A 12,511-nucleotide genomic window follows, 5' to 3' on the forward strand; every position below is an offset into this window, starting at 1 on the left:
TAGTTGTTAAATATCACAGAAAATTAGCCGATAATGTGCTGTTGAAGTCGATGGTTAACGACATACTTTCATCATGGGTTAGGTTCTTCGATCGACCTGTAAAATTTAATTGCAGCAAATTCTATTATCAAGGTCTTTTTCAATAATAAAAAAAAATATCTAAAATATCCATGAAATTGTCGATATTTTAAGACTCGTTGCGCTATTTGACCAAACTTGTTGGTTCAACGTCCAACGAAAGTCGCTAACCTTCGTCACCGTTAGCATTGGGTACTCTCTCGATAGCTTCAATGGTTCACTGAAAGCCTTTGTTGTAATGAACCGCAAGCCCGCCCTTAAGAAAGAAAGACATAATAAGGCTTGGTTGCGGGATCCGACAATGATGAAAGTTACTCAGCCGATGTGGCCGGCTACTGGGAACCGCAAATGCAAACTTCACCCTATGGTGGTGAGATGTAGGAAAATCAATAAATATCGGTGATATTTACTGACTCACCATAAAACCAATTGGCAATATAAGAAGTAACCCAACTTATCATGTAAGGTTCCTCCTCCTATCAATGTGAGACTAATTCTCAATAGATATACTCACTCCATTACAAATTTCCGTCGAATGTAACCGGTATTGATGGATATATCCATCTATAATTTCATAAATTTACATATTGATATTTCCACTTATATCGATATTTTAAACTTGAAAAAATGAAATATGAAAACATACAAATGTTTTGATTAGCAACGACAGAAAAAGTTACAATATAGTTGCATATTTTCAGTAATAATTTGCTTCTACATGCATCTACGTAAGTAGACCTAAGACCATCCAATCGGAATAGGCCAGTAAGAAAATTAGGCAGAAATTTTAATCTCCAAATTCAGTGGTTCTCTTGGATGGATCATTGTCGTTAAAACACTTTCAGTTAGGCAAGAGATTAGTTCAAATTTGGCTAGTAGTTGACTGTGAGAGCTGATGAACATTTACTGAAATTGAATTCTTCACTGTTCTTTTGAAATAAGTTAACGAAACAGCTAAATACGTGACTCACGCTGAGATTTTTTAATCAAAACTTATACGTCTAGAGACAGGTAGAATGAGTTAGATTAATTGGCTAAATTAAATAATGTGTGTGCCATTTACGTTTGAGTTCGAATCTCTCTTCTTTCAACTAGTAAAAAATAAAAAGAGAAGTTCCAAGAGGATAGGGAAAATGGTGTTACTTTCCGTGTTATCTTTTTGGGTAGGGTAAGCAACAATGATGACCCAAGGATAAGTTATTATTTTGGTCAGTGATCTAAGAAATTAAGCTACATAAATTATTATGTAGAAGATTAAGTTATTACTTTGGTCGGTGAAAGCTATATATGGCGTTGAATAGAGTGTCACTATTTTCCACTTAGATGAGTCGACTAGTACTCCCTTTTAGGAGTAAGGTAGTTGGCGTGTTGTTTATTGTGGTCGCGCTTTTGCAAGAGCCATATGTTGTCATATCATTGAGAAATGAATTATGTGTTACTATTTACTAATGATGATTCGATGTAGTCTCATTTTTGTAATATCATTTTTCCGCAATGATTTTATGTGATCTCGCTCTTGCGAAGATCGTTGTGGTTATCGGTAGAGATTTATTGCCTCTATCATTATTTTGCGTCAAATTTATACTGGCAACATTTGTATGTTTGTGGTTGTACTAGCCATATAAGGGTTTACTCTAAATTATTTAATTGTGTAACTTCACTTCAAACACAATTTGTTGGTCGCTAAACTATGTACCTAAGAGCAATTTCACCCTTAAAAATACGTCAACATCCATCCTATTTAATTCATTCAGTGAACAATAATGTACTTATTTGTGTTGCAGAAGGAAATATCACTCTATCATTTTTTTGTTAAAAAAATATATACACACACGCACACAGAGAGAGAAGATATATAATCGATACGAAGAACAGGTACAAATCTGCAGAGATGATGCACAAAAGGAATGGCCTATGATTAGGGTTTATTTACAATTGATTTTGAAAGGATTGAAAATGCTTTTTACCTACTAAAACTTTATATGACAACATTTGAAAGAAAACTTAAAAGCGTTTTTTGAGATAAGTACTTGTTATATGCTTACTCAAGAATTGCTAGAATGATTCGCTATGCTTCTAACAAATACACTTATGAACTAACCTAGGTTTTTTTTTTTTTTTAATTTTTTTTTTCAACAGCGACGGCTTGAATACATATTTGTAAGCTATATTATGATAATGAATTTTACCTATGTATTTTTCCTTTACCACTTTACCAATCACCATTAAAACTGGAACATTTAAATTTTAAGAACCGAAACTTGGTTATTATTACAATCTCTTTAACTGTTTTAAGTAAAAATATCTAACTCAATTGGTCAACTTCGAAATAGGACCAAATGTCTAATCCACTACTCCAGTCTCACTTCAACAGTCCTTTCACCAATGCATGAGAAATGGTGGGCCCAAAACTCAGTTCATCATCGTCAAACACCATCCACTATATGTTCATGAGGAGCAACAACCAGAACCAGCTCCTCTGGGGCCAGAGAGAGAGAGACAGAAGACAAAACAAACCCAAGGAATAAAATGGGGAACATAACAGTTGGGCTGCTTCTGCGCATTAGAATTTAGAAAAACAGAACATAAACGAACGCATATATACACACATAATAATATATATAAATATATATATATGTATATACAGAGAGAGAGAGAGAGAGGTTGGACTGAAGAACTCATTCGAACTGAGAGGAGGCAACCAAATCTTTTAGCATAATTTTTTACTTCCCCATATATCACATGCCGGTTCCTGTCACTCTCAAATTTATTGCCTTGACACTGACTCCTCCCTCTCAATCCCCTATATGCTTTATTATACCAAAAATTCTTGATCCGCTAGCTTCTCAAACTCCATTTTTTCATTGACAAGTAGAGTGAAATCTAAGGTTCCTTATTCCGGTTGTAAAGCGGGAGAGGAGGGAGAATGGGCACTGCCCCACCGGCAGCCCGCGTATTCGACCCGAAAACAACAATCTTCACTGCCTATGGAAAGGAGTGATTATCTTGTTAGATATACGTCAACAATCTGTGATAAAGTTATATATGCTAATAAATAATAAATACTAATAAATATTAAACAGAGTATGAATAACGAAATAATTTTAAATAGAAAATTGAAGATCGAGGCTTGTGTACCGCAATGTCCTTGAAACATAAATTTCGTCTATACTCAGTGCTTGTACTTCTACAGACGTCTGATTCACCAGGATTCAACAATCAAGTTAGAATTCCAGCACCGGAAAACTTAACTCCTGGTGAACTTCTGTGTGGTTCTCTTAGAAATGATGTTTGTGATTGTAGAAGAAGAATATTGATTTTCTATATCCTAAATGTCATGCAGATGAATGTATATATAATAGAAAGATGTCTGTTCGCAACAAGTATGAGAATAGATGTGTCTGTTGGGAGACATCTTCTCTAGAGGGGTGTTTTGCTCTGTGTTCTTTTTGAACTCTTCAGACTTCATTTGAAAGGATGAGTTTGTTGGTAAAAAAAATTTAATTAAATTCGCAATGAATTAAAAATAATGAATTAAATCCGAAAATAATTAATTAAATAATTTAATTATTAGAGCCCAAACCCAAAGCCCATCTTTTGATAATTAAATATTGGAAATTTTAACGAAAACGCCCTTTGCAAATGAAGCAGTGCATTTCTGTGCATTCTTGTCTTGAAGCCCCTACATATAAAATTGTTTTAACGGTTAGATTTTGATTTGATATTTTTAAATAAAGATGAAATAGTTAAAACATGTAAAGTATCCGATACTTCTGAACACCTAAGAAAGTCCCTTATTATACATTTTCACCACCACCTTCATTTACAATTCACACTTCTTTTTAACAAAGTTGAAAAAAAGAGCCGCTTGACCAAAAAGAAAAGGCCTAAATTTAGTTCAAGACGATGCATTTTAAGTGTAAAAGATTAATAGAATCGCTTAGATCGATTTGATTTGATCGGTTTGAACTGTTTGTCTGCTCTCTTTATTTCAATTTCAAACTCAATAGGTAAAGTACTCGATATTCCGAAACACTTAAGAAAGTCCCTTATTATATATTTCCACTGCCACCTACATTTACAATTCAGACTTCTTTTTAGCAAAGTTGAAAAAAGAGCCACTTGACCAAAATGAAAAAGCCTAAATTTAATTCAAGACCATACGTTTTAAGTGCAAAAGATGAAGATTTGATCGCTTTGAACTGTTTATGTGTCCTTTTTCTTCCAGACTCCATCTCCCTGTTGATGGGAATAAAAAATAAACAGAATGAAATTCTGCGAAATGAAATAGTTGTCTAAATGGGGCTAGGGTTTGACAAAAATGGAAGTTGATAACAGCATATGGTGTTTGAATATTGCTTGTCACACAAGAAGGAAGAGTTAGTTAACTTTGGGATTTGTGGTATTTTTTGGGAGGTTAAGATAAAAGTTTGCTATCAACACATACTTTTTTTTACTTCATATTCACTCTTTTAATATGTGATTATTAGACCGACTGAATTAAAAAAATTAATAAATAAATAAATTAACAAAAAGTACGTGACAAATAAAAAAAGATGTGTAAATATCATACTTCTAGATAAACTAAAAAGATGAACTAAACGCGTTTTGTTGGCAACACGGTGCTTCTCTCTCTCTCTCTCTCTCTCTCTCTAGATTGTGAGAGAAAGGAGAAAGAGAAAGTTTCTCTCTCTTAATTGATCTTTCTCTCTCTGTGTGCTTTGTAAGTTTGTATAGTATTATTGTATGTTAGTAAAAGAAGGGAAGCGAAGGATGAGGGAAGTAAGAAATGAAGCATAAAGTAGTTGGTAAGGTGGTAGTCAACCATGGGAACAAACACAGGGCTCGAGAATGACAGAAAGACAGACAGCAGCCTGCGCTGCAGGTACAACGATTATCGGGACTCGCACCCATCCATTCATCCATCCATCCATCCATCCATCATTATTCACTCACTCACTCACTCACTCACTCCTCTTTCCTTCCTAAGCTTCCCCCCACACAAACCCAAAACAACACAAAAATAACTAAAGAAATTGTAATAACATGTTAAAAAATTAATTCTGCGTTTATTTTTTTTAATATAAAAAATTGAGAGAGTATAATAAAATTTTTAACGTACTAAAAAGATTTCCTAATTTTAATAATATAATAAGTGACATACGAACTTTACTTATCTATTTTAGATAAGTAAACATGCCCATAGTAGTTCGAAAGAATCGAGTTGGATTTTGCAATGTGGTGATGCTAATCAAATCATTATAACTTATTTATTTAGGAAAGTGTTATTAGTATTTTAAAAAAATCATTTCACATTTTTAATAAGTGTATATTTCTTTTTAAATATAGAAAGTTTAAAATGTATAACGAAATTTTTGAAATGTCAATAACAATTCATATTTATTTATTAGTATTATACTGTCAATTCAAAACATTTTCAAGTAATTATTTATTTATATTATGACACATGAATTAATATATATTTAATGGTATATATGACAATCATAATAAAAATATATCATTTTCATTAAACATAATTTTAATTGATTAATTAGTCCCCACCAAATGGGGTTATGTTAAAATGTAAGCACACATATTTAACCAAAAACTAAAATATAGGATTCGTCTTTTCTTTTCTTGGTTACAACATGTTACATATTACAAATCGGATATTAGCCAAACGTACTACAACTAATTAGTTTTTTTTTTTTGTTGAATTACATACTTCACTTTCATGGACCCTTCTTCCTACTTACAATTAATCGATTGCATTTTGACTTTAGATTTCTGGACAAGCCATGCAGGCTAGATGCATGAATATCGATAAGTGAGTTATAATGATTTGATTGAGTGAGTTACGGGTGAAGGTATTTCTAAGATTCTACTATATTAAGCACCAGCATGCCAAAGAAAGTTCGAATTTTATAATAAAATTGACAATATGAAGAGTAGTTTAACTTACTTATAAGTTTATGTAAAATTTCTTCTCCCATTATTGTGAGATTTACTTCAACACGCCCTCACGTCATGTGTGGCTAATCTTCAAGCCTAACACGTTAACAACACAAATTAGATGACGGAGCACATATGGTTGTTGGGTTGCATACATGGGGATGATCTGCTCCAATACCATGAAGAAGTTGGGGTTCTATCATAAAACCAATTGAAAATATAGGAAGTAACCCAACATCTTACAAACTTTCACAAGATTTCTCCTTTCACCAATGTAAAACTCATTTACATTCATATCCTCACACCACTCCTCATATGTGATGAATTTTCAAACTAAACAAGTGAACAATAGGAATTGGGTGACGTGGAGGATGTGTAGCTATTGGGCTTCACATTTAGACCAACCTACTTTGATACTATAAAGAAAGTTAAGATTCTACTATAAAATTAATTGGTAATAATATAATAACAGCCCAACTTACTTATAAGCTTGCAAGGTCACTCCTCTCATTAATGTGAAATTCAATCTCAACATGCCCCTCGCATGTAGTAAATTTTCAAGTCTAACACGTAGATAACAAAACGGGGTGACGTGAAGTGTAAGTGGCCGTTTGGCTTCATACGAAAAACAACCTGCTCTGATACCATGAAGAAATTAAGGTTCCACTATAAAACTAATTGATAATATGTAGAGTAATTCAACAATTTATAAGCCCTCATAAAAAATTTCCTTTCATCAATGTGAAACTCTTCTTCATGCTACTAGTAGTAGGGTTTCCATAAAGAGGCATATTCTCTGCCCTCTCCCACTTCTCGTGCCCCTGTTTATGTGGTCACGGTTAAGTCACGTTAACATTTTTATCTTATTATCTTTATTAAAAATAATATAAAATATTAACGTGACTTAATCATGATCACATAAAACATGAAGGCACTGGAGGGCAGAGAATCTGCCTCCTTTCCATAAACAACTTGTAATCTGTATTTCTGTGTTCGGTCCTTCTAACAGTGTTTAGTTGTAGTAGTTAGGCAGCTGTAATGACAATAGTTGACAGTGACCTCTTCCTAATTTACCTTGCCATAAGTTTCAATATATATATTTCTTGTTATTTTTTATTCTTTTGCAAAATACAGGACAACAGTATTAAGTTGCTAGATCGTGTTAGTAATAGTACCAACAAAGAACCATTTAATGTAACAGTGTACAATATCATATGATTTATTTAAATGATTGATGGATTGAATGAATTGGTACAGGTCTTAGAAATTTCAGCAGGAAAATCTAGCATTGAATTAAAAAAAATTAAAAATTATTGAATTCAAGTATTTCGAGTACAAAGGACATTTCAATTTATTGGATTTAATTTGTAACATATAGAGTGATGGTCTTCCACATAAATATCTGACTTTTTATTTTTGTTTTAGTACTGAATATTTCTGATTTTTTAGAGGGTGGTCCAGATTTCTATCAAGAAAATAATGCAAGTTTCCTATTTTGGTAAAATGACGAAGATGCCATTGACGTTTACATGACGTGGCATGATGTGACTGGGTGCATTTTCCAACAATAAGGGAAATAAATACCAATTTCGGAAGTCCACTAATTGTTGTCCATCAAAAGAAAGGTGAAAAAGTTGGGAGAAAATTAAACGAGAATAATATAAAAACATTAGGGTTAATTTACCGAAAAACCGCTAGGGCAACTAAAATTACAAAGTCCGAAAGGCAAGCTGATCTCGCTTTAGTTGGAATTGGAAGAAGGATAACTCACGGCAGCAAGAGCATCCTTAAGTGAGCTTTCAACAAAATTTGGTACATATCTTGATCGAGTTAATTTTCTATTAGTTTTTCGACCAATATAAAATGCCTTTTTCTTTTGGTTAACGTTTAAAAATTACTATACTTAGGTGTTAAATATAACATGTGCGAGCATAGTCATGTTATATGGTAAGATCGTACAACTGCCTATTAGATTTCGAAAAAAACTCTTGACTGCATCATATTTAGCTCATCCAACAACTAGGAAGGGCAGGGTAGCGGTAAACTACAACGAGCATTAACAGTCTGTGCCAATTCAAGGGAGGACGAGAAAAAAAGGGTATTTGTTGTTTGTATTGATAGCTTAATTTTTTATATTAAGAAAGACATCTTTGCTTAATTATGAAACCATAATGCGACAGTTATATGATATGAAAATCCGTCGTGTACATTTGTAACTTGTAAGTTGCAATGTTATTAATTTTAAGAATCTATCGTGTCCTTCAATTTAAATGTTCTTGGTTATTTAAAATAATTCAAGCTTTTATACTTTGTCCACCTAAAGAAAAATTCTTAGATCCGTTTTGATAACGAGGACTGTTAACTAGCTTTTAGTCTAGTTAAAAGTTGCAAGAGATCGAAATTTTGAATCTTGTCTTGTTAAATGATCAAAGCACATTATACATTTGCACGCACTTTTAATTGTGGAGTGAACACTCACTAATTTTTGTAATTTTTTTACATGCGTAATGAAATTTCATTATTTGATTACGTAATCTGAAATAATTAGACTGGTGGAAAGTTTGAGCGCACTTTACCTTGTTTTCCCATTGGTCTGCTTCCTAAATGAGATATGCGACGCTTAATTAGAAGGTTAGGCAAGCCCCTCGTGCTTTTGTGGAAAAGAAAGGCAAATACAAGACATATTAGGGGAGACAGAATATTGACGAGGAAAGCTTTTGCACTTAGCCCACTCATGACCCACTAGAAACCGTGCCAGCTCAGCAAATGGGCCCATCAAAGTGGGGGGTCCTGGAGGACGTGGAGAAACTTTTGGTAAGTTGGTAGGGACGTTACTCCCACAATGTAATACTATTTTGGAAAGAGGATCCTCTACGGATTCATTTTGTAGGGATCACAAGGATTCCTATATCTTAACCATTTATCGTACATCACGTGTGTATTCAGTTTTCATTAGAAACTATTGTATTTAATTTTAAATAAAAAGGTTAAATGATTTCTGACTGTACGATCCACGATAAATGACTAAGATGTGGGGATTCCTAAAATCTCCACAATTTGGATCCGGATGGGATCCAAATCCACTATTTTGAGGGTCCATGAGGTCCTAATAGTTCAAACTTGAGAGAGATTTTTCAGTGTACTAAAAATATGAATATTATATTATGTTGCTCTTAAATAAATTAAATAGTAAATCTAAATTTTGCGTTATGTTTTTAGTTTAAAATTTGCATGTGGAAACTTTAAACTTCAAATTACTCTTGAAAAATGTCCTTTGGAATAGCTTTGTAGTGTCTTTTAGTAATAGCGTTGTAGTGTTTGAGTAGTTCACTAGTAATGCTCTCCAAGTGCATTTTTAACAATAGGCTTGGCAAGGTCAATATGGTAATTATAAATTATTGTACCATATATTTTGGGTAATGCTAGGTAAATTAAATGATATGTCGCCAACAAAAAAATAAGCACGTTAATCAACACTTCAATAATAATCAAATCATCAACAATCATATCATTTAGTTTACAAAATTTAGTTTAGAAATTTAGTCTCGGGTAATGCTAGGGAGACTAAATTTCTAAACTAAATTTGCAAACTAAATAATTTGTCACCAATAAGAAATAAGCAAGTTAAACAACACTTCATTAATAATATAATCATCAATAACGACATCATTTAGTTTACAAAATTTAGTGTTTCTAACATTACCATATATTTTTAAGAGTGTTTGTTATTCTCATTCACCCGACTTATTTTTCAGCTCACATTTTAATGAAAGTACGATGAAACATAAAAACAGAGATTTTGTGTTGGCAAATAAAAAAAACATAGAATTATGGGAAAATAAGAAAAGGGTGGGAATAATGTTAGGTGTCACATCCTGACGGGCCCTCACCACATCTTGGGCTCGACTCCGTTGTAACACGATATTGTCCGTTTTGGGTACCGATCACGCCCTCACGATTTTGTTTATGAGAACTCACACGAGAACTTCATAGTGGGTCACCCATACTAAGATTGCTCTTGCGCGAACTCACTTAACTTTAGAGTTCCTACAGAATCCGAAGCTAGTGAGATCCCAAAAGGCCTCGTGCTAGGTAGAGATGAGAATATACATATAAGGCATAGAGGATCCACTTCCCTAGGCGATGTGGGATATCACAATCCACCCCCATTATACCATCTCCAATGGCTAGGCTAAAAGCCAAATATTTTAGCCCGGAAAATTTAGCTTTTAGCCCAGAAATAGCTTTTCTGCTCCAACTGTTCTAGCCTAAAATTTTAGCCCCGGATTATTAAAGAATGAACTTATGCTATTTTTGTGGATAAATTAAATTTAAATAAATAAATAAATATGTAGACTATCGTAAATTAATTTTCCTGAACATTTTTATCAAAAAAATTTAAATTCCGATAAATATTGAAAAATTTAAATTTCGATTTCTGGGCTAAATTTTGGGGGGAATCTGGCATTGGTTTAGCATTTAGCCTAAAATTTTCCCTTCGGTTGGATTGGGTTTGGGGGGAAATTTTGGGGGGTAATTTGGCTTTTAGCCTACCATTGGAGTTGGTCTTAAGGGCCCGACGTCCTCGTCGACACACGTTCGACCAGGGATTGGCTCTGATACCAAATTGTTACATCCCTACCCGGGCCCCCACCACATCCTGAGCTCAACTCCGCTGTAGCACGATATTGTCCGCTTTGGGCCCCAACCACGTTGTTTTTGGGAACTCACACAAGAACTTCTCAGTGGGTCACCCATCCTGGGATTGCTCTCGTGCAAACTCACTTAACTTCGAAGTTTCTAAGGAACCCGAAGCCAGTGAGCTCCCAAAATGCCTCGTGCTACGTAGAGATGATAATATACATATAAGGCTTAGATGATCCACTCCCCTGGGTGATGTGGGATGTTACACTAGGTAAGACTAAAATTGAAATTAAATGATTTGTTACCAATAACAAATAAACATGTTAATTAACATTTAGGTAATAATCCAATAATCCATTTTCATGTTATTTAGTTTACAAAATTTAGTCTACACATTTAGTCTCACTAGCATTAAAATATGAGAAATGCAAAGAAGACTCTCTCAAAGTGGGATTCTCCCTACACATCATAGTTTAACGTCAATTTTTCGTGATAACATTATAAAACATTTTGCAAAAAATATGAGGTGACAAATAATCTATAGAAAACTCATTTTTTAACTAGTTTTAAAGACACATTTTGACTTAGTTATCCTTAACAAAATTTGTATGTATACAATAAACACATTTAACAATGGAGCATGTCAATTTTCAAGATTTAGACACTGAAAAAGAGAGAAACTTATATGCGTGTAGCATTCTCTTTCTTGCCCAATTTCATGCCAATAAGCTGTAAACAATATTAATAAGCTACATGTACATTTTGGCTCAACAACAAGAGTGTTCATATTTACGAGTTATTATGAACAAACAAGCTCAAAGCAACTCTAAAAAGCGAAATATTTTATTTCATCTTTATTATTATGCAGATAAATTTTGTTGACAGGAAACTTAAAAAAAATGTGGTTTTTATTTCTATATACAACCAACCGAAGTTGAGATCAAGATTTTTATAACTAGAGTGTTACTGTAGAGAATCTATTGTGTTCAAATAGTCCCGGATCCTCCTCGTGGAAATTTAGAAGATCAATTAATCGTGCATGTTTATCGTGAGGTTAATTTTCGTTAATTTCTGATCGAATAATGTACGATGAACGAACACAATTAATTGATTATTCGGATAGGATCCTAATCCCAAATAGTCAACTGCCATGGTTCTCCGGTGAGTATGTTGTAATTGGGTGAAAATAAAAAATAAAATAAAATAAAACAATGGGAAAGAAATAAACATAAAATAAATTAAAATAATAATGGAATAGAAAAAAGAAAGGTACGAGGAGGCTGCGCTGTGTTCCCTCTATTTCCACTACAGATGCATGCAACATGATTATTTTCTAGATACACGACAAACCACTCCTCCTTTGGTTTTATTTTTTATTTTTATTAATGAACAATATTATCTACATTAAGAGGGTAGATGAGTGAGTTAAGACTCTCAATGGATTAACAATAATTTAGTTCAAATTATCTTTTGGCGAGAATCGAACTTAAAATCTCTCACTTACAAGTGAAGAATAATACCACTAGATTATAATACTAATACTAAGTGGCACACTACTTCTCTTTTAAACTACCCAAATCTCTCCACATCAATAAAATAATTACAAAAATAAATAATGTAAATTATTTTTCTAATCACTGTAAGGCTTTTAAACCAAAATAGTTCATAAACATTGACATAACTCCTCACTTGGTTCTCTGAAATTTGAAATTGATAAAAGTGATCTCCGAATTTGCCTACATTCAATCATTTTGGTAGTTCCATGAAAATCTCTATTAAATAAGGATAAAATGACAAAAATACTCTTTTTTTTTATTTCAAATCATTTGTCCTAATG

Source organism: Malus domestica, chromosome 02 (assembly GCF_042453785.1).
Source record: "Malus domestica chromosome 02, GDT2T_hap1".
Lineage (NCBI taxonomy): Eukaryota > Viridiplantae > Streptophyta > Magnoliopsida > Rosales > Rosaceae > Malus > Malus domestica.